We start from the raw sequence: 24,403 nt of genomic DNA, 5'->3' as shown, positions 1-24,403 counted from the left end.
GCAGCACTGTCCTAGATATTTCGTCATAGATAACTTCCTCTAGGGCACAGGTGCCATGCTGCACCATCGCAATTTGTAGTAAGATGGAATGACCAAGCCTCATTTTGACTGGTGGCCATATCAGTGCTAAACCAAGCCTCAATCTGGCTGCCAGAACTATTTAATGGTAAGGTGGAATAACAAAGCCTCGTTTTGACTGGCGGCCATATTAGTGTTAACCCAAGCCTCATTTTGACAGCCAGCTCTCTTAAAGTTTTTGTAACCCTAAAGATCCTGTTCCTTTAAGGCATTCCTAACTTGTAATTAACCTGGTTGATCCTGCCAGTAACTGTGTCCCCCTATCCGTGCTGACCATGATAATCATAGTTGCTGAGCCCTGATACCGTGGTCAGTTTACGTGCCTCCATCATCCTCAGCTCTCCTCTGAGAGTCTCTCCCCTCTCCCCCTCCCTTCCTGTTCTCATCAGAGTGCTTTCCTCCCTGCCCCTCCCGCCACTTTTAAGCTGCATAACACAGCACATATCAATGTATCCCATGGAGGTATCCAGCCATTACCAATAGTGTATGTGTTTGTTTAAAATTAAAAATGCTAAATACCTTTTGTCACACCGCAGCTGTGCAGTCACGTGATCCCCCTGTGCTGGCCGCACATCAAGTGATTTTAAAGTCTTGTTTTTTTTTATTTAAAATAAAAAAAATGTTATACTTACCTGCTCTGTTGCAGTGGATTTGCACAGAGGAGCCCATATTCTGCTCTGCTTGGGTCCCTATTCCACTCTCCTGGCCCTTCCTCCTGTTGGGTGCCCCCACAGCAAGCAGCTTGCTATGGGGGCCCCCCAGTCAAGTCACAGCTCTGTGTATCAATTCAAACATGGAGCTCTGCTCCACCCCCTTTTTATTCTCATTGACTGACTGACTTTGATTGACAGCAACAGGAGCCGATGGTACCATCCTGTTGTCTCAGCCAATAAGGAAGGGAGTCCCAGGCAGCGGAGACATTCCTACAACATTGCTGGAGCTAGAGGGACCTCAGGTAAGTATTAGGGGTGCTGGGGCGGCTGCTGCACACAGAAGGCTTTTTATCTTAATGCATAGATTGCATTAGGATAAAAAAACCTTCTGACTTTACAACCCCTTTAATATTAAATGGTATCTAAAACGTACCTATTAGATGTTATTATATACTCAGCCTGAATCGTTCCAAACTTGCTTCACAAAAAAACTATTTGTATATAAATGTAAACCATTATGAAAAACAGACCTCACAAATACGCTGCTGGAAGAATGCTGGAAGAATGGTCAAACATTCCCATAGATACTCCTAAACCTTGTGGACAGCCTTCCCAGAAGAGTTGAAGCTGTTATCGCTGCAAAGGGTGGGCCAACTCAATTTTGAACCCTACAGACCAAGACTGGGATGCTTTAAATATTTGTGTGTGTAAAGGCAAGTGTCCCAATACTTTCATAATATAGTGCTCCATTCCCTTCTCAGCTCCTCTGAATGTCTATTTATTTTCCTGTCTACCCTTTTTTTTATCCTCCTCCTTGTTATTATCAGTTTTGCACTTACCTCTTTTTGGCCTCTTCTCCCCCCATCTCTCTTCCCCTGCTTATCTTCTCTACTTTAAGGTGTCTATGTGCCTCTGTTTTGTAGCTGTTCTACAATAGGTGTATTTACTGTGCTGTTTTGTTCTAATTTATCCATTCTCTCTCATTTTTACTGTCACTGCGCTCTTCTTCTGCACCCACTCTGCTCTTGTTCTCCAGAGTCAAAACACACCCCTTACTTAGCACCGTGTCTTCTCATTTTCCTTACATGTTCTCCATGTCTTGTCCTTCTCCTCGTACTTCTGCGCCCTAATGTTTTTGCAAGTGTTCCTTTTTTATACCCTGAACTGCTTTTTCTAAAATGTCTTCTATCTTCTGAGTGTCTTCTATTCTGTCTATCTTAGGGGAGGATTTATAAATAATGTGCATAGCAATTTGCCCAGTGAAATGGTATGCACATTCAATCTTTGTGAATGTGGCAAAAAAAGAAATGGTATTAGGCTATTTCCTGTGCTGGTCAAATGTTTTCCATTAATTTGAAAAATAAAATACCACATTTGGCCACAGATGGTACAAAGTATTATAGGAATTTTCGACCCCCATTTTTACCATTAGAGTCTACCTTCCAGACCTCACAAATATAAATTTACACCCCCCTCCCTGTCAATTTCATTCCTTCCCCCACCACTATTATCGCTAATTTCCATACCTCCATCATTTAATCTCATTCTTTCCACTACCACTATCAAGCTCGATTTCCCCCCTCACCATCTACAGTATTTACTTTCTCCCAGTGAATGGTTTTCACATACCAAAGAAGAATGAAACACTACTTTTGATAAACTGTAAAAGTATCCCCACATATTTTGATCTAAATGTACTGATTAAAAATATGATGCGGTTGTAAAATGTTATAATTGTAATGCATTTTCCAGAGATCAAATAAGGATCAACGTGACCATACAGACTGTTTTTTTTTTCTTTAAATATATTTGAGGGGTCTATTTTTCCAGTCTTTTACAGCACGCAGAACCAAAAACAAAAGTTTGTGGTATTTGTAATTTAAAGGAATTTACCAAACAAGCAAACACATTTTTTAAGTCAAAAGAAAATACCCCCACATGATGTGAAAACACTAATGTGCTTGGCAAAACCCAACCAGTCTTGTACCTTGAAGGTGCTATGCACAAAAAAAAAACACACCAGGAAATCCTGTCCCTTACCATGTTGCTTTTACCACTGCTTTGGGTGATGGAAAATTATGTTTGTAGGGTCTAGAACAGGGCGTTTGGACAATAAGGCCCCGTTCACACTGGGGCGACGCTACTTGCCGGGGCTACTTGCCGGGGCGACCTCATAGGTCGCGGCGCGCTGCTCGCACCGCGACCTCGGAACGGCCGGCATGGACTTCATAACATTGAAGTCTATGCAGGTCGCTCCGGGTCGCCCCAAAGAAGCTCTGGACCCTTTTTCTAAGTCGGAGCGACTTGTGTCGCTCCTATTAGAATGGGTCCACAGCTTCTCTATGGAAGGCGACCTACGGCGACCTGTCAGGCGACCAGGTCGCCTGACAGGTCGCCCCAGTGTGAACGGGGGCTAACTCTAGCCACTGCTGATAAAAATGTACATTATGATCAATGTTTATAAATACTGTTCAGAAGTATTATTCAGAGATACAAAGTAATTTTACTTTTTTGCTGTTTTATTAATCTGCAGATCAAATCAATGATCTTCAAGATGCATAGGGCATCCATTAAAGCAACTTTAGATGTAAAAAAAAAGTTTTCCTTTAAGCAAACTGTATTCCTATTTGCCATAAGCTAACCCTAATCAACCCTAATTAATTCCCTTCCCCCTTCCCCTTAGCTATTTTTTCCTGCTAGTTTTACTTTTGTTTTTTTTTTAACTATTTATTTACATTTTTTTTTAATTTTTATATCATCACTTTTAGTGCCACATTAAAAAAAAAAAAGTGCAAAACTAAAAACAAAAATGGCTTTCTTTCATTTGTAAATATATTTTCAATTATTTGTACCAGAAATGTAATATTAATCTCATTATAAACAAAAATGTGTTAAAGAATGGCAGTACTGTTAGCAAAAGTATTGTAACAAGGTAACCTCTGGCACCCTATGGTTTCTAACTTGCAGCAATGAACATCCTTTTTAAACCCCGGAGGGTACTCTTTAAGACACTAAAATGTATCATAGTAGCGTAAAAGCAGTAGTATGATAAAATAACAGTTATCCTGTGGAATTTGCTTTTGTTCTTTTATGATTGAGAAGGTAAATCACTTTTGTAGATCAGTCTCTGTGAACAATAAGATGTCATTCTAGAACACATTCAGTTCCTTGGCTTTTTTCGGAGTGATGATTTCAGACATATGTGGTATAGTTTTATATGATTTGGAATGATGCTGGAGGTGCAGCTGTTTACAAAAAAAAAAAATGATTATGTGAAAAACAACATTGTGCATTCTGATTCAGCTTCCAGAGTAGCAGCTGGTTATACTGATATGAACGTGTGATTCTAAAATATTAATCACATATACCTTTGTGTGCTAAAGGGCACCTCAAATGCAAAATATTTCATGTATTTCTTAAGAAATTTTTGTTCCTTGTGTAATGTCATTAGGTAACACTTTCAGTCTTGTATTTTACAGATGGCAATAGGAGGTACATAGCTAAACCTTTTTTGTTTTAATCATCTAGGCACCAGTCTGCTTTGCCTCCTTGGGCTGGTGTACATCATGTTAAACATTGATGTAGTTTGAAACTGAAAGATTCATGCTTGAAATATCCTCAGGAGTTCAACATAACTTTTATGCCAGTAACTAACAATAAGCAGTTTCTGTAGCAGTTGCTTTAATAGCACTTTTTACTGAAACTCAAAAAGTTCTTGACTTATAAGAATAAAAGTCAACTTTTCTATGTTAAATAAATTGAACGAGACCTTTGCCCACAGCTAAAAAACAATCTCATTAATTTATATATATATTACTATTGTGGGGTGCATCCAACTAAAAATATTCAACACTGCTGTAAAGCCATGTAGAAAGAAGCATTAAAGAATATCTAAGCCTAACAACAAAAATTTAATTTATTGCAGAGTATCAAATTCTTAGTTGTGGTGGCTTCATTTTTCTTTCCTTAGGCCCTTTCCCTTTATTTTAGTTGAGGATCTGGCTAATTAACACCCTTTCTGGCTCAGGGTGGTTCCATTTTATGGAGGAGCAATGGAGCCATCCTTGGACAGAGAGAGAAGTGTAAGATAGATGGACTTAACTAAATACTGTAAATGAAAGCCAAAGTCTGGCTGACAGCAAGTTACAGCAACAATTTTTTTTTTCCCTTTGGGAAAAAAGTTTTTAATAAATTAATATGTAATATTTATTCATGTAAAATGAATATATAAATGAGTATTTATTGGTTTGTCTTGATCCTCTAACTGCTGCTTTTGCTGGAAAGCTCTGTCTGTAAAATAACATTGAAAATAACAGACTTATTGGCCAGATCACCTGGGGAAAATAAAGGAAACAAACAAAAACAAACTAATGCAGCCATCACATTTAATGAATGGTTAAATGCAATATAATATGTTTTTGCTTCTGGGTTTGGATACATTTTAGGTCCTTCAATATTCAAATTCACATGGTATACTGCATATAGAAACTATATAGTAATTATATTTATTGAATGCTTTTGTGAGTTTAGAGACCAACAATGTTCCAACTTTTATATGCCTTGAAGTAATATATATATTTTTTTTTATAAGAAAAGCACTACAGTGATGCCAAACCTGTAAACAAAGACTAGAGATAACTGTAATGATTTGTGAACCCATATGGGTCAAATTAGTTTGATAGAAATACTGTACAGTATTTTCAATTGTTTTTTAAATTCACAGTATACGTAGTAAGCTTGGTGTAAATAATACTACGTCTGTAAATAAAAGTATATTAGCGTTAATTTCCAATAGTATCCGCGCAACGGAAAAATGTAAATTAATCAACACCCAAAAAAATTATTAAAAGTGAATTAGATATAAGTGCAAATAAATGTATATATATATATATACATGTATGGATAACATGCATATATAATAGGTGTGATCTACCTAAATGGGAGCTGCAACAGAACCGTGAAAACGTAAGGATAAGAGTGAATATACTGTAAAGTATAAAATTGCTGCGCTCACCTAATGATGCACTCTAAACAAATATAATAAGTGAACCATAGAAAAAAATATTGCAAATATACAGTGATAATAAAATTAGACAATGTGCAAACATAAAAATATACCACAATATAAGTATTGGTGAGTAATCCAAGTTAAGTAAATAGTGAATATAGTCCCATAAACCATCAATCAAAATTGCTGATAACAGAGTCTCTGAGGGATAACTAATCCAATAACACTTGATCTTCAATCCCTTCACCAAAAAGGACCACCCGGTGTGCACAAATGCTTACCAGAAAACACAGACCCCTTAATTATAGGGGGTCAGTGTAAGCAGGGATAGTATACAGGGTATAGATCCAAATTCCAAAGAGTATCTGCACCGGACTGAGACTTCCACCTGTATCCACCTGATGAATCTTTACAGCCAACTCCGTACTCCTCAGCCACCTCAATGCTCCTCAAAGTGATGACAGACTGCGCACTGATAACGTCACTTCCGGGACCAGGCGGCACGCATACTGGAACGCGGAAGTGGCATCTGCCTTTGAGGTCCACGGCATGTGTCCTATTGAATGCTAGTATTGACCTGTCACCATGTAAGTGTATCTATTTGTATCCCAATAAAACCTGTCAAAGCTAACTTCACTATATCAGCCCTTTTGTCATTTAATATCTCTTTGAGGAGCATTGAGGTGGCTGAGGAGTACGGAGTTGGCTGTAAAGATTCGTGAGGTGGATACAGGTGGATGTCTCTGTCGGGTGCAGATACTCTTTGGAATTTGGATCTATACCCTGTATACTATCCCTGCTCACACTGACCCTCTATAATTAAGGGGTCTGTGTTTTCTGGTAAGCATTTGTGCACAACGGGTGGTCCTGTTTGGTGAAGGGATTGAAGATCAAGTGTTATTGGATTAGTTATCCCTCAGAGACTCTGTTATCAGCAATTTTGATTGATGGTTTATGGGACTACATTCACTATTTTACTTAACTTGGATTACTCACCAATACTTATATTGTGGTATATTTTAATGTTTGCACATTGTCTAATTTTATTGTCACTGTATATTTGCAATATTTTTTCTATGGTTCACTTATTATATTTGTTTAGAGTGCATCATTAGGTGAGCGCAGCAATTTTATACTTTACATTATATTCACTCTTATGTCTGTAAATGTTTTTTAAATGTTGTTTTTGTGTATAATTTGTAAAAATATATGTTTATGGGCGCAGCCAAATTCAAATATTTTTCTACCTGAATCTTGGGTGAAAAAAATGTGTAAATTTTAGGTGAAAGCATTGATGAATAGACTGCATTGACTCATTGAAAACAATGAATTCCCTGACATCTTAACAGTTGTGAAGCAGGGAGGTTGAATAAGGCCAAGTCCAATACAGATGTCACTTAGTCCAGGTTCACAATTCTGCGATGCGGGAACGCTGCGAATATGCAGCGTGTTCCCTCATCGCAATCCGCACCCCTGGCACTGCCATATGCGATACGTCAATTAAAAGTTAACGACACCCCCAGTTGAGATCGAATATCGCAGTGCGATCAGCAAATTCACACAGAATCGGATCACACTAGTGTGAACCACCATACGATCCGATTCTGCTGCAGATAAAAAAAAGGGTCATGTGCGTGCTTAGTGTGATTGCGGTGCGAATTCAACCATACAAACTGTATGGCTGAAATTTGCAATGCACAGAGATCGCATGTAATTTAGGAGCAGTGCTCTCCGAATTACATGCGATCTCTGTGATCGCACTGATGTGAACCGGCACTTAAAGTGTTTGTAAACCCTCTGATATACTCAGTGAACTGAATAGCCTCAGGTGATACACTAAGATGAAGCAAATCCTCTGACAGAAGTTTTACTTGTTTATCTGCAGTCTTCTCTTGTCTACAACCCTTCTGTGATAAAATCCTTCTGCATCTGTTAGGAGCAGAGAGGAGGGGATAAAGAGCTGCAGTTACAGTTTGTGAGAGCTGACTGGAGGAAAGGAACACCCCTCCCCCTCCACATAGGCAGAAGAACGAAGGAACATGTAGAGCTGTATTCTGAACAGTCAAGCTCTGTGCTTATCTCCCTCCCCGTCACAAATGTTATCTCTTGTAGGGAAAACTTCTAACAGTGACTCATGCTTATGACAGAGGATTGAAGCACCAAAGAGAAATGACACTTATAGGTTTGGAGAGTGACAAGTAAACACTACAGATATACAGTATGTGCATGGTTGTGAATTCATGACTTTGTTTAGTTCACCTAATTGTGTAAGATAGGAAAAAAATAATAAAGTATGGGAATTTTAAAATGTACAGTGAAAGTCTCACCAAAAATGACTTTAAAGCCCAACTCCATTAAAAAAAATTCACTTTATGAAGTGGGGGGGGGGGGGGTTATGCACCCTCCCCATTCCCACTGCAAGGGTTAATTGCTCTTTGTGTCTAGAAGATTTCACAACAGGCTGTGTCACTTAACCCATGCTAGATGGAAGTAGGACTGTCTTCTCTGTCTAAAGGCTAGGCATAATCACATGGAATACAGGGGCATTAACCCTATATTGTACATTCTGGAAGCTGAGGTGGGATTGTAGCCAGTTGCAGCTTACTGAGAAGCTGTGGGGGGGAACCGATCACAGTTACTTCTTTGGGCTTGTTCTCATGGGAATACTTAAGCTTATGCCCATGCGAGGGCTATGTTTGGAAGGAGGAAGGCGGGTATGACCACCGAAACACGTTAGATCTTCCATCTGAGAATTTTGTGATGGGACCTACTGCCCAAGGCTGAAGCTCATGAGTTATAAGCCTGTTGATCTTTTATGTTTGTGAGTATCCATTTGTTATTTGGTATCTATAACATTTTTGGTTGTAATGCAAAAGGAGTTGCATGTGTTTTTTGAAGTTGCTTTGAGATTTTGCGATCTGTGGAGGGCTGCACCTGAAGAAGCATTGCACACCCTTTTACTGTTTCCTGATGAGCGCTAGAGTGTTTATTTTTTGGTCATGACAGTCCCATTTAGATAACTGGGACATTATACATGGGGACGCATGGAACATCTGTGCATCCCCATGAGGGCAAATGAGGCCCTTGCATGAGCCCAGGTTCATAAAGACATGGATGAGCGAGTTTGGGGTGGAGGAACTTGATTGGCCTGCACAGAGTCCAGAACCTCAACCCGACAGAACACATTTGAGAGGAATTAGAGTGAGACTCTGAGCCAGGTCGTCTTGTCCATCAAGAGTGCCTAGCCTCACAAATGCGCTTCTGGAGGAATGGTCAAACATTCCCATAGACACACTCCTAAACCTTGTGGACAGCCTTCACAGAAGAGTTGAAGCTATTAAAGCTGCAAAGGGTGGGCCAACTCACTAAGGCTAAGAAATGTAGCCATCACTGGTGTGCATGCATCTAAAAAGCAAGTGGCTACAAAGTGGCAGCATGAGGTCAGCAGCACTTAGGTGTGTAGCACCACCCCCGCAGGAGCTGCTGATTATATTATTGGGTCTACACCCTGCCTAACAACCCAATCAAATTGGCTCGATCCCTCCTCAGGCACAACTGACCCAGAATAGGACTGGACTATCAAATAGATACACAGGTTGGAATACAATACTTCACTATGCAACAATACCTTGTTACCTTCTTGAATAGTAGTCCTTCTGGGTGACACAATGGAACAACGCACAAGATTGTAATTAACCAAACTTAGTTTACTATATATCAAATTGAATAGGGGAGATACAATACAATACAATACAAGTCCATAAAAGGTTATTTAAAACAGCTTTAAAAAGGTAAAAGAATACCCCCACACTCCTCCTGCATTAAGGCTAGACACAGTACCAGGTAGGTGGGCCTATCTGAGTCCCTCCCCCAGAGTTCTCTTCTTTCTTGTTGATCTTCGCTAGCAAGGTTATTGAATAGAGCTCATTTGTAATCCAGATTAGGAATAAAGATCAAGAGAGAGAAAACAACGAGCTGTTAGTTGTCACCGCAGGGTGTCTGCGTAACTGAGCAATAACTTCTGCGAGAGAGATAAGCCTCTGGCGACTCCTTTACAGACCTTATTGTTTGTCTATGAGTCTCCTGAGAGAGTATGGTGATAAACCCCGGGGTTTTATCACCTCCTGCTGCGCTACCGCTATCTGTAGATAAAACTGTCTCTTCAGCAGATAAAGTCAGTTATTGGGCATGTGCCCTCTCACCAACAGAAGTTTCTCCTTCGCGCGCTTCCACTGCGGTCTCAGTCCTTTGGCTATATGCCAGCCGCGCGGGGTCCTTCTGGCGGATGACTTCCGGTCTCGGCAAACAGCAGTATGACCTCCAGGAATGTGCCTCGTGCCTGAGATGGGACGGTTCCACGTCGTCCCTCCAGGCTAAAAGGCTCTGGCCCAATATCCAGTGTCAGTCCTTCACTCTCGCTCGCTGGTTCCTCAGAGTCCAGCGCAGAAAGGCCCCCCTTCGCGCGCTTCTCTCTCCTTTAAATAACCTCCCCCATAGTGCCGTGCGGTGCAGCCGTGCACCCTGGATCTTGCAAAGCAGCCTGGGAGATGTAGTTTCTTCATCTTGTGAAAAGGAAGTCACAGCCCGGGAAATTCCATGCAGCTACCACTAGAGGGAGCCTAGTTCCTGGATCTTGCAAAGCAGCCTGGGAGATGTAGTTTCTTCATCTTGTGAAAAGGAAGTCACAGCCCGGGAAATTCCATGCAGCTACCACTAGAGGGAGCCTAGTTCCTTCCCACATATCAAACAGTGTCTTTAGGCATGTTTAACCCCGCTACACACTCCCCCCACTTGAGAAACTTTGGTCCCCAAAGAGGTCAACAGTATGTACCCTAGTGCATAGGTTGGCATTATACAACAAAAACATTAACATTTTGCTGAAATAAGTCAATCTGAATACATCCAATTTTGTATTCTAATAGCAGTGCAACAGTAAAACGATAAAGTGCAATTAATAAGCAAATAAGTGATTTCTACAGTGTTAATATAGTGCTGATTTCTAGTGCTTTTATATAGTGCTCCTTTAAAAAGCACATGTGCCTTTGCAATTTCTTAAACACTTACATCTTAAAGTTTGTGTTGAAAAAAAAAACATCAAAAGGTGAGAAAGAGAAAAAAACATATAGTGAGGTCAGAGCAACAAAATGTGTGCAAACATTAACTCACAAAGTAAACCAAATTGTGAACATCAAAAACTGTGCTTATTATAATGGCCAAACCCAATATCCTTATGTACAAACTTAAATGCAAACGTTTTCTACTTCAATACTTTGTTCTCATGATCTCTCACAGACCCCCCAAAACTTGGGTGGCTTGTACAGTTGTGCCTGGGGGTGAGCTAGGGTTGTCCCCCACCAAATCTACAGTGGAGGAACTAGGCTGGTCAGGAGACCTTTTGGAGATAAAAACAGCTCCTTCCGAACATTCACCCAATTGATCATAGGTCAGTCTCTTAGGTGGGTGAATGACTCTCCTTTCCCTCTGTTCCCGTGGAGGCATGCTCTCAGAGGTACTAGGATCAGGTACTTCTGAGGATTCTTCCATGTCCCCCTCCTCATGTTCCAACACAGAGGCACCTGATGGTTCAAGAGAGGTCAGTTCTTCTTCAGAGAAGGGTGCAACCTCCTCCTCAGGATCTTCATCCTCAGCTGCTTCTTCTGGAAGCATATGAAAGGGTATGAATTCAGGGGCTTCTGCCCGAAGGGCTCCTCTATCAGCCAAGTCAGACGAAGACAGGGAGGCAGGTGTGGGTTCTGGCAACTGAGATGACCACAACCAGTCGGGTACCTCCTCTTCATCTTCCAAATTTTCAGATGGAGAACTTCCCTCTCCCTCATCTGGGAGCATCGTCTGAGATCTGGTAACTGGTCTGGACCGGCGAGAAGTCGAAGGGGCCGCTGACAAGTCTTCCACAGGGGGCATACGAACCGCTTCAGAGAGAGGCAGCAAATGGTTCCGATGCCAAGCCTTCAATGGACCCACACTTCCCTCAGGCCGAATTTGGTACACAGGAAGGTTTGGCAGTTGCTTACAGATAACATAAGGTTGGGACTTCCAGCCAACTTGTGTTTTCCCGGGACACCCAAGTTTCTCAACAAAACCCTGTCCCCTGGTTGCAGGTCATGGATCCGAACTTTTAGGTCGAAATTTTTTTTATTCCGCAGTCCACGTTGATCAGATGTGGCCTGAGCCTTGTCATAGGCCGCTTTCAGACTCTTCCGCAGTCGGTCCACATATCCTCTATGCGATGCTGAAGAGGTATGATCAGGCGAAATGCCAAAGGCCAAATCCACTGGCAACCGAGCCTCCCTTCCAAACATCAGCCGATAAGGGGAATATCCAGTAGCATCACTGACAGTGCTGTTGTAGGCATGCACAATGGCAGCTACGTGCCTGCCCCAATGCTGTTTCTTCTCTGAGCTCAAAGTCCCCAACATATCCAAAAGAGTCCTGTTAAATCGTTCAGGCTGGGCATCCCCCTGTGGATGGTAGGGAGTGGTTCTAGTCTTTTGAATGCCTAACATATCTAACAGTCTCTTGATCAGTCTGCTTTCAAAGTCCCTTCCCTGATCAGAATGGAGGCGCTGTGGTAACCCATAATGTACAAAGAACTTCTCTACAAGAACTTTGGCTACCGTTGAGGCCTTCTGATCCCTTGTTGGGAATGCTTGAGCATATCTGGTAAAATGGTCTGTTACCACAAGGACATTCCCCTGGCCACTCAGATCAGGCTCTAAGCAAAGGAAATCAATGCACACCAGCTCCATGGGTCCCTGACTTTGTAGATGGCCCATTGGGGCTGCTTGACGTGGCAGAGTCTTCCTCTGTATACACCGGACACAAGAATGACAGTATCCTTCAACTTCGGCCCTCATACAAGGCCAGTAGAACCTGTCCCTGACAAGCTGAAAGGTTCTTTCGGGCCCCAGATGGCCATGATTATCATGAAGAGCGGCCAGAACTCCCTCTCTGTATTTAGCTGGTAAGAACAGTTGCCACTTCTCCTCCAGATCTTCAGATGGACCTCTCCGGTAGGCCACTCCTTCTCTGATCTGTAACCGGGTCCACTCTCTATGCAACAGACGGGCCCCCTGAGGGGAGTCAGTTAGAAGCAACTCAGGGCTCTGGATCTCCAGGGCTTCCAAGAGAAGTTTTCCCAAAGGGTCTTCCAACTGCTCCTTCCGCAAGTCCCTTTTGGACAGCCGGGGCAAACCCTCCCCTTCAACTTGGGTCACCTGGCAGTAGCATTTGGGTACTCCGATAGCCGAAACCCCAATCTCTTCTGCTCTTGACCCTCCTCGGGATCGAAATTCAGTTCCCTGATATAGGGCACGCACCCCTTCTGGAGCCAAATGAGTCCATTCTTCCGCAGGTTCCTGTGGAACATGCAACCTTCTGGATAGGGCATCTGCATCCCTATTTCCGATTCCTGGCCGATACTTCAGGCTAAAATTGAAGCTAGAGAGGGCAGCCAACCATCGATGTCCTGTTGCATCCAGCTTGGCCGTAGTCAACAGATAGGTGAGGGGATTATTATCTGTCTTGACAATGAATTCAGCTCCGTACAGGTAGTCTTTCAATTTGTCAACCACTGCCCACTTCAAGGCCAAGAATTCAAGTTTGTGAGTAGGATAATTCCTTTCAGCAGGCAGTAGGCTTCTGCTCACATAGGCAACAGGTCGCAGATGACCCTCATGCTCCTGATAAAGTACCCCCCCCAGCCCATCTCGGCTGGCATCAACATGCAGTTCATATGGTTTTGTGGGGTCCGCATAGGCCAACACAGGGGCAGTGGTTAGGGTTTCCTTCAGCTGGACAAAGGCCCCTTCGCATTCCGGGGTCCACTGATCCTGGATGGATTCCTTAGCCCTCCGGGGGCCTATGGTGGACTTCGCCGGCTTTACCAACTCAGGGACATCATCTTCTTCATTCTTCAGGAGCTCATTTAGGGGTCGGGCAATCTGGGCGAACCCCTCCACAAACCTCCTGTAATAGGAGCAAAAGCCCAAGAATGACCGGAGTTCGGTCACATTTGTGGGTCTCGGCCAGGAAGCAACAGCATCCAGCTTGTCCGGGTCAGTGGCCACCCCTTCTTCAGACACGATATGGCCCAGGTAATGGACCGAGGACTGATAGAATTGGCACTTCTCAGGAGAAAGTTTCAGACCTTCTTCATGTAGCCTCTTCAAGACCTTTTCCAACCTCTCCTCATGTTCTTCTAAAGTTCTGCCAAACACGATAACATCATCCAAGTATACCAGTACCTCTATCAAATTCATATCTCCAACGGTCCTCTCCATCAGCCTTTGGAAGGTAGCAGGGGCCCCGGACAACCCCTGAGGCATGCGATTGAACTCAAAGAACCCCACAGGGGTGATGAAGGCTGTTTTCTCCCGATCTTCAGGGTGCATGGGGATCTGATAATACCCACTCTTTAAATCCATCACACTGAACCACTTCGCCCCTGACAGACTCTGTAGGGCATCTTCGATTCGAGGAGTGGTATACTGGTCTGGGATGGTTCTTCTGTTCAGCGTTCGGTAGTCGATACAAAGCCTCAAAGATCCATTTTTCTTCCGGACTACCACTATCGGGGAAGCATACGGGCTCCTGGATTCTCGGATAATCCCGATCTTTTTGAGCTCTGCCAGCTGTTGACGTAGATCTTCTAAGTCACCTAAGGGGACTCGCCGGACTCTCTCCCTGAAAGGCTTGTCCTCACTCAGGCGGATCTTATGAGTGGCGCTCCTGGCACATCCCACGTCAAACTCGTCCTTAGAGAATATTTCCCTCCATCGAGCAAGTTGTGCCTTGGCCCTCTTCACCCATTCCGGCGGGAGGGCAGCGTTTCCAGAGCAAAGCTCCTCTATAGCCGCTTCACCCTGTTCCTTTTCTTTGAAATCAATGGGGGCAACTGGGGTAGCCGGGTTGACTTGGCCCAGGAGCACTCTGGCCGGTACCTTCACTGGTGTAATAGAGGTGTTTCTGACACTCACTAAAACCCTTCCACGGTTTTCCTGTAACACCTTCAAAGGGATCACCTCAGGGATCACTTCTATCCCTCTCTGTCTCTCCTTTTGACCTGATTCAAAGATAATGAAGGGACCCGGCTGTTGCCATGTGAGTTTAACAGAAGCCTTAAAACAGGCCACCTCTCCTGGCTGTAAGACCTTTTCTGCTCTATCCAGCTTCCAGAGTCGTCCAACTCCTTCTGCGGGGGTCTCTTGCTCCAACACTAATCGTTGGTAGGCCTGCCGTAGCATGGGATGGATCCTTGGCGCCTGAGCATCTTGTCCCTGGACCAGTTGTATCAGAAGGCGCCTTACCAGGTCAGTGTTTGTTCCTACGATGAGAGAGCTTTTGTTGGCCCCTGGTGGACGAGGACAGACCACCGCTAAGGTGTCGAAGGTTTCCGCTTCACCAGCCACTGATGGATCAAAGGTCAACTTGATTGGCAGATACCCGTCATAGGGAAAACTTTGGGTCCCAATACCCCATATCTCCAGATCTTCCAACTTCTGCAAAGGTAGATGGGTAAGATATTTATCATAGAAGTCTCTATACAAAAGAGTCACCTGGGCCCCTGTGTCAAGGAGGGCTCTTGTGTAAATTCCTTCCACCTGAACCGAGACCACTGGGGAGGGCCCGACCAAGTTAGTTGGGAATTCTCTTGATGTAGCCTTGTTATCTGATTCAGTTCTCTGTACCCTGGCCCTCTTCTCCTTTTTCTTCCTTGATCTAGGCCCCCGCCGAATCCGGTGTGCATTGACTTTCCTTCCCTCAGTAACCCGGAGTCTAGAACTGGGGGTGTTATATTTGGGTCTGACCCCCTGACTCAGTTTCCCTGATCCTGCACCACTTCTGGAGTCCCTTAAGACTGGCGGACACCCGGTTGACTCCTTCACCGGTGTCCTCTGAAGTTTCCCGCTGGCTCGCGAGGTTTCGCGGCAGCATTTCCTGAGCTGGGACATACCCTTCTAACATGCCCAACTCCCCCCCAGTTGAAACAAGTTAACAATCTTGCAGGCCGTGGCTCTGGATCTGTGCTGAGACTAACAGGTTCATCTGGCCTCTCCGATATACTCCCCTTGGGTAGAGTGGATACCTGACCAGTCAGGATGGACACCATTTCTATCAACTGAGACACTTGGGTCTTTAGGAGTTCAACTTGAGAGTCACCCTCTTCCACACTTATCACTCCAACCCGGGCAGTTGAGTCAAACTGCCGACTTTTCTTCTTGTTGTCCAACATGACCTCTTCCTCTCTGACCATTCGAATCAGATCGGGGTATTCTAGAATGCCGCCATCTCGACGAGTTCGTAACAGTATGGCAATGGGATCTAAAGGTTGAGCCCCTTTCAGAACCTGTCGTGCACGAGTCTCATCTATTTTCCGGGGGTCTATTCCTTTCTTTAACAGAATCTGGTGGATAATCCTATCCAGACGTTTAATGAATTCGGACAACTTCTCCCCCTCTTCTTGATAACAGTGGTCCAACTGGTAGAGAAGTTCAGCCGCGTTCTCCGTCCGAGCAAACACATCTTGCAGAATGTCCAAATAATCCTGTGCAGTGCAGTTCTTCTTGCTAAGCTTTAGATTACGTACAGCCTCTAATGCAGGTCCCCTTAAACTCTCTGTGATCCTCTGCTTCTTGTGCTGTTCTGGTACCTCCCATTCCTCCAAAGCCTGAGTGGCGGTATCTAGCCACTCTTCGAACCCATCTTCTGCTGAAGGCACAGGCTGTTTCCCAGAGAATGTCCGGAGCTTCCTATATCCAGTCATCAGATAGCTCGAGGAGTCCCTGCTACATTTTGCCACAATCTCCCCAAGAACAGCACACAGTTCTGAGCTAAAAGTCGACAAAGGTGATGACTCAGGATGCCCTTCTTGGACACCTTTTTCTTGGCTGGATACCCCAGGGGTGGTGGATGAGGGACCCGCAGTAGGAACTCCTGGATGTATCAGGAAAAGTTCTGTTTGGTCAATAGTTTTTACACTGTTTCCATTGAAATAATCAGGGACCCCTTTCCTCCACTCACACAGTGCATACGTGTGTGGGGCAGTGGTGTCAGTTTTTATGTCAATCACCCAGAATTTCCTGTCTGTGGATAGTGCCCTTAAAACAGGGAGGAGCTTTTCTTCAGTCCAGGCTTCTCCCTTGATTTCAACCACCAGGCCATTTTCCACTATGACATTCTCTTCCTTGCACCACTCAGCAGCAGCGACAGGATCCATTTCTGCGTGGGAGGGGATTCTGGGGCTGAGAGGGTTGTGTTGCAGGACTGTAGAAATCCCGGACGAGCCCCCACGTGTAGCACCACCCCCGCAGGAGCTGCTGATTATATTATTGGGTCTACACCCTGCCTAACAACCCAATCAAATTGGCTCGATCCCTCCTCAGGCACAACTGACCCAGAATAGGACTGGACTATCAAATAGATACACAGGTTGGAATACAATACTTCACTATGCAACAATACCTTGTTACCTTCTTGAATAGTAGTCCTTCTGGGTGACACAATGGAACAACGCACAAGATTGTAATTAACCAAACTTAGTTTACTATATATCAAATTGAATAGGGGAGATACAATACAATACAATACAAGTCCATAAAAGGTTATTTAAAACAGCTTTAAAAAGGTAAAAGAATACCCCCACACTCCTCCTGCATTAAGGCTAGACACAGTACCAGGTAGGTGGGCCTATCTGAGTCCCTCCCCCAGAGTTCTCTTCTTTCTTGTTGATCTTCGCTAGCAAGGTTATTGAATAGAGCTCATTTGTAATCCAGATTAGGAATAAAGATCAAGAGAGAGAAAACAACGAGCTGTTAGTTGTCACCGCAGGGTGTCTGCGTAACTGAGCAATAACTTCTGCGAGAGAGATAAGCCTCTGGCGACTCCTTTACAGACCTTATTGTTTGTCTATGAGTCTCCTGAGAGAGTATGGTGATAAACCCCGGGGTTTTATCACCTCCTGCTGCGCTACCGCTATCTGTAGATAAAACTGTCTCTTCAGCAGATAAAGTCAGTTATTGGGCATGTGCCCTCTCACCAACAGAAGTTTCTCCTTCGCGCGCTTCCACTGCGGTCTCAGTCCTTTGGCTATATGCCAGCCGCGCGGGGTCCTTCTGGCGGATGACTTCCGGTCTCGGCAAACAGCAGTATGACCTCCAGGAATGTGCCTCGTGCCTGAGATGGGACGGTTCCACGTCGTCCCTCCAGGCTAAAAGGCTCTGGCCCAATATCCAGTGTCAGTCCTTCACTCTCGCTCGCTGGTTCCTCAGAGTCCAGCGCAGAAAGGCCCCCCTTCGCGCGCTTCTCTCTCCTTTAAATAACCTCCCCCATAGTGCCGTGCGGTGCAGCCGTGCACCCTGGATCTTGCAAAGCAGCCTGGGAGATGTAGTTTCTTCATCTTGTGAAAAGGAAGTCACAGCCCGGGAAATTCCATGCAGCTACCACTAGAGGGAGCCTAGTTCCTGGATCTTGCAAAGCAGCCTGGGAGATGTAGTTTCTTCATCTTGTGAAAAGGAAGTCACAGCCCGGGAAATTCCATGCAGCTACCACTAGAGGGAGCCTAGTTCCTTCCCACATATCAAACAGTGTCTTTAGGCATGTTTAACCCCGCTACAGGTGCAACAAAATATTAGACAGAATAGTGAAAACAAATACAGTATGTAACTATTTATGATTCACGGTACTTCAGTAAACTAGATGTCATTCATTTTGGGCTTTCATCTACATCATGTGATGTTTTTCCTTGCTACGCATATTTTTTTCTCACACCGGCCTTACACATGACTATTGTATTAGAAACTAAAAGCAGTGAATCTCTTCTATATGCTGAGGCATGAACTTGTCTAGTTCTTGTTGTGTAGAGAAAAATATCACATTTGACGTCTTAGTGCTGCTGCATTATATACATTGCATAAAAAACTCCAATTTTTAAAAAGCTTTAAAGGCTTTGTGTTTACACCATGGAGAAAGATAGGAGGTTGGAAAGGTCATGCAGACAACAATCTTGGCTTAGGCTGACCTTAAATGGCCTTATTCTATCTCAGCCCAATAGCTCAAGGTGAAATCAGGCAATATTTGTACTGTAAAACACATAAAAAAAGAAAAAATGTTCAATGTATAAAGCCACCAAACAACACGTCTCATAGTGAATACCAATTCCTGGAGGTCATGCTGTGTGCTAAAAAAAACAACACTTTTACTAGCTAATAGCAGTACTGCCACTTGGAACCAGATTGGGAGACTAAAATCTTCAAAAAACATAAACAGGGAGGGGCGAAAGGCTGCTGGTAAAATAACATCCCCTGGCATTTCAACTCACCAACATTTAGAAACCAGAGCTAAAAATAAAAACTTCTCCTATCATGAAATAAACAGTGTCCAAGTAAGTGAAATACAATATTAAAGCGGAGTTCTGGGCAAAAAATCGACCTATTCGTATTTGTGTCCATCCGCTTGCTCTTCTTCACCTGAAAAGGAATTGGATAGTTAGGGTTATTTTTTTTTTACTTACCTTGTAATTGTAGATAGAAATACTCACCTATTTTCCACTTCCTCCCTCTGTTGCCGCGGCCCGCGCCGTCACTTTCGGTTTGCAATGATTCCTGGGAGCTGAACGTCATCGCTCCCAGGTTTCAATGCGACGGCACCGGCCCCGCTCGTCACTTCCGGTGCGACGCCGCATTCCCTGCTAAACAGCTTCTGGGCATGCCCAGAAGCTCTGGAGGTATTCGGCGCCGCAACAGAAGTGACGAGAGGGGCAGGTGAAGGCGCATTCTGGGAGAAGAAGACGCGGAAGAGGATGCAGAAGAGGATCGCGCTGGCTTCAGCTGCCCACAACAGAGATGGCAACGCTGGAGAAGAAATTTTAAAAGTGAGTATTTCTTCTTGCAGGTAAGTGCGAACCGGGACAGATCAGAGGCTAGCCATTGTGGAATGTACTAGCCCTGACTGTCCCGGGGGTATGTTCACTGAAAAAATGTTTCTGTGCCCGGAACTCCGCTTTAATCAAGTCCCATAAAATATTGATTCAAATCCAAAAGAAAATGCCCCCCTATTTCACCACAATATAAGTTCTGTGTTCTCTTATGCCAAAAATCTTCAGCTATAACAATTCTTTCACCAATCCTAATCTACTTTAGAGGTGAGGCTTGAAAATATAGGAATGTAAATGACCTGGGATGCCTTTGGGTTCCCCAAGGGGAGCAGTAATGCGGCACTGCAGTGGTCCAAATTGCATTAACAGTGGGAGGGGCTTAAAGGGGCATGGTTAAATAAAACAAAAGCATTCTTGTACCATAAAAAAGTGTAGATTAATAAAACAAATGTCACTATAAAAGTATAGAAAGATAATCTACACACCAGTAGTTGCTCCTAAAAAATCTTCATCTTTATTCAAAAACCACGCAACACAACTGCTGATAAGATCAGTTGACGCATTTTGGCCTATAAGGCATTAGTCATAACTACATTTAGACACAAAACTTTGAATTATATAGTGGCTCTGCATATCACAGGCTCCACCCATCAATTGTCCTAATTTGTTGTAGACAACTGACAAAAGACAAAATCAATTGTAGCTTGTGCTAAGGAGACCCATGTATGTGCCACCAATGTTCACAATCTACACAATGATAGTATAGATGGAGAAAAATCAAAAAATAAAAAGTTAATGAGAGTCAAAAACAAGAGACCAGGAGAGAGACAATTTATTGTAGGTGCAGATCTAGATTCCATCACAAGTTTAACCCCTGAGATGATCTAGAATTGAGTCTGAAAATCCACCATGCCTCTCTACCCAATAACCCTCTGTCCCTGTCACCTCCTCTAGGTAAGTGAGACAGTCGTTCTATTCCTCTAAAACGAAATGAGAAAAGGTTACCCTGATGGCATTCCCTAAAGTGACGTGTTGCATTGGAAATAAAATATTTTTAACATTTAGATTATTTGTGTCAAAATAGTGTTCCCCTATTCGGGTTCTCAAGGGACAAGTGGTGCAGCCCACATATTGTAGGTTGCATGATATACAAATATTCAGATAAACTACAAAGACATATTGTTGTATGGTAAACTCTTCCCCCGTGCCGTGACAATAAAAGTTTTTCCTGGCACACTCAAATGACAGTACCTACAAGTCTTAATATTACAAGGATAGTTCCCAGGGTATGCCAGCCAGGTGGGTTGGCATTATTTGGATGAGAAAATTACTAGGTGATAAAGCATTTCCTAATGTGGGTGTTCTTCAACTGAAAAGACTACAGCCTGTTTGTAATATTTCATTTAAGCCTTTGTCTGTATAAAGTATAGGCAAATTCCTTTTTATTATTTTAGTTATTTGATGATATTTATGAGAAAATGTGGTTACAAAGGTAACGGGTTTGCCTGTTATAATATTTCTGATAGTATGAGGTTTACATTTATTACATTTTCTATTTCTGGATGTGTCTACTATCAATTCCTCTCTATTCTTCATCGGAGCTCTTTCTAATCCTTGATGTATATTAGGAATTCTATGCCCTCTCTTCATAGGCGATGATGAATAACCCTACATTTCTGTTTAAAGGCTGAGACTGTTGAACAATTACATCTGGCTCAAATGAATTCCCCATAAGGGATGGCAATGATGGTGTGGGATGGAGGACAACTAGGTGCAAACAAAGTAGTATTGCCGGAGTATGATTTTCATGTAGAAACACTGCCTGTAGTGAAATCACCCTGAAGTGTGATGGCAAGAAAGTTAGTACTAGAAATGTTGTGTTCAATTTAAAAATATATATTTAGCTGGTTGTCATTAAGATACTCACAGAATTCATGCAATCCTACAGTGTCACCATCCATCACCATCAGGAGGTTGTCGATGTAGAGACCATATCAATCAATTCAATCAAAACAATTGCTGGGGGAGAACAAAAAACATTCCTCCCACCACCCATGTAAAGGTTTGCCATTGATGGTGAAAATCTTGCACCCATCGATGCCCCCCAAAGCTGGACATAGTATACACCATAGAACATAAAATGGTTATGAGTTAATAAAACTCAACCCTCAATAGAATAAACTCCTTTAATTCTAAAGAATAAGAGCTGTACCACCGTAGGTGATACTGAATTGCCTGTAGTCCAGTGCTGTGGGGGATCGAGGAATAGAGTGCCCTAACATCCAAAGTGGCCCACCAGTAGGTTGCAGTACATAGCCAGTGCTTGTCTACAAGGGAGTGTGACACACCTTGAAACAACAGTGGTAGCTATGTTACTCAGTTTGTAATGATAATGATGAATGGCCTATGTGGGTTATATTCTTTGGCAACTGCTACTTTATTGAGAGTATGCAGTGTTTAAGGATTAAACTCCGGCAACTGAAAAGAAAATGTCGACAGTGGGAAAGAAATAAACTCTTGTAACTAACAAGAAAGTTTTAGCTGTGTGGTATTAAAAAATACATATTTGAAAGACTGGTATAGAGACCTGGGTGTTCAACTTGAAACACCTGATTGGAACCAAATTTGGTACACCACCAAATCCAGCACAGATCACTCAGCACAGAAACAGCATGTCTTGATGGTCCATGTCCTGATAGCCGCCAAATAGACGTCAGCGAAAGCGTGGATTTCTGTTACACTAGCAGTTGACAAGGTTTCAGCACGCATGCGATGGGTCTTAATCAGTGAGGAACTCACAGCTAGACTGCACAGCACTATAACAAAATTTAGCCTAGTCTGGGACCCCCCCCCCCCCCAATTTCTCATTGTGTCTTGTGGGGATTTTTGACTGCCACCTTCATAAACTCTAATTCAGTGGATCATATTGGCTGCAGTTCACTCTTCTCTCCTATCTACCCTCCTCTATCTTCTGCCTCACTTTTGAATACACATTGGGCCCTCACCCCTGGACCTGACTTAATTGTATTGATGCAAGTTATTCCCGCCACTACTCTTGCTATGACAAGCTTTTTTGTATTGTTATACTTGTTTTGTAATACTTTTTGTATGCATTTGAGATAACTTGCCTGATACGATCAGATCTTTTTATATGCCTTTTTGAAAATGAATAAAAACATTGAACTTGAATTGAAATATTGTTCATATACAGTATATTATATTGAAAATGATAACAATTTGCAAACAAATCGATAATGATGACAAATTTTATTTCAGTGGATGTCTGGCATTGTGGTTGATGTAGATCTACTTAGCTGGATGACATGAAAAAAAAAAAAAACTGTATATGTGTGTACGGAGTCGAAGGATATAAGGAGCCACCAGGTCTTCACCAGAGCCACTGGAGGTGGTTGTTTCGCTGCAAGGCAGCCCCCAGGTTGCGGCTCTCTAACACACCTGTGCAGACACAGTGCCAACAGATAACACAAAGGATGGACTCAGGGTATACACAGCATACAAGGACCAAAGGAAAGACTATGGCAGCTAGCAAGAAGAAACACTAGGAGGATGCAGAGAACAAGCGTGAGGTACAGGAGAGTGGGGGAAGCTGGGAAATAGCCCAGAGAGAGATGGACACAGCAAGCAATGAGGGAATGATGGGCAAAGCAAAACTACAAGAAACAACGATGTGGAGAGGACCCACAGCAACAGAAAATTAGGGATACACAGACAGAAACTGAAGGAAATGCAAGAGAGCATCAAGAGGGAAACACTGAGAACAATGCCAAGACCGAACAAACACACAGAATACAAGTATACTGAAGGAACAGGGAGGTAAGGCTTTACAGTGGAGACATGTTGCTCGAACACTTACCCATAGGTGTAAATGCTTAATAATACCTAGGTTCAGGGTGGATTGGCAGGAACCCAAGAAGCTTGCACAGGGGGAAATACCCAGCGCCAGATCAAAGAGCACAGAACAAAGACAGTACCTCTTACTTTTTCACATAGTAAAAGGGCTGTATCTGGGGGTCCCCTTTGTTAAGAACAGCTTCCAAATTTTGATAAGTCTCCCTTCTGCAGACCCTGGCAGGGATTGCAGTGCTGTTTAACTTATACATAATTAATAAGTGTCAACAGTATATATACCAATAAAAGTTTCAAATTCTGTCCATATAATAAACTCCAGCTCAAATAAGGTGCTTAGTGCTTGTAATAATCTCAAACAATTGTGACATATGTGCAGTTCATCAATTAAGATTAGATGAACTGCTCATAAGAACTGCCCAGGTGCAACCACCAATTTTCACCACCACTCATTGTGTTTTACACATCCTCTTTTTCTTCCATTACATTGGTTAATACCTTCTCTGTGTGTTGTACCTTGCAGCAGCAACTGGGTCACAACATTTTATTTTTTAGTTAGCTCAGGTATCATCATTTTATTTTTGTTTTGGGGTACCCCCATTGTTGAGGGCATGTAGGCTGGTATGGTTTGGGGGGGGGGCACATGTTAATCTGGCGTTAGAGCAGGATGACTTGCAAGTCTGCTGGCTTCACAGAAAAGATCTAAAATCAAGGTAGATAAGCGGGCTTATGGAGAAAGCTGGTGTGAGGTGGGCTTCTCCATCTGCAATTGTCTTTCAGTGAACATTTACACAGTGGACCTCATATTTGATGCAAAGGTAAACATTTTACATGAAAGTGTAACAAACATACACCTATACTTTAAAAAAGTTAATTATTCAAATTACAAAATTAAACATAATAAAC

The sequence above is a fragment of the Pelophylax lessonae genome (genome assembly GCF_965119305.1).
Source record: "Pelophylax lessonae genome assembly, chromosome: 2".
NCBI lineage: Eukaryota > Metazoa > Chordata > Amphibia > Anura > Ranidae > Pelophylax > Pelophylax lessonae.
The sequence above is the reverse complement of the archived record's forward strand: the minus strand, read 5'-3'. Positions refer to the sequence as shown.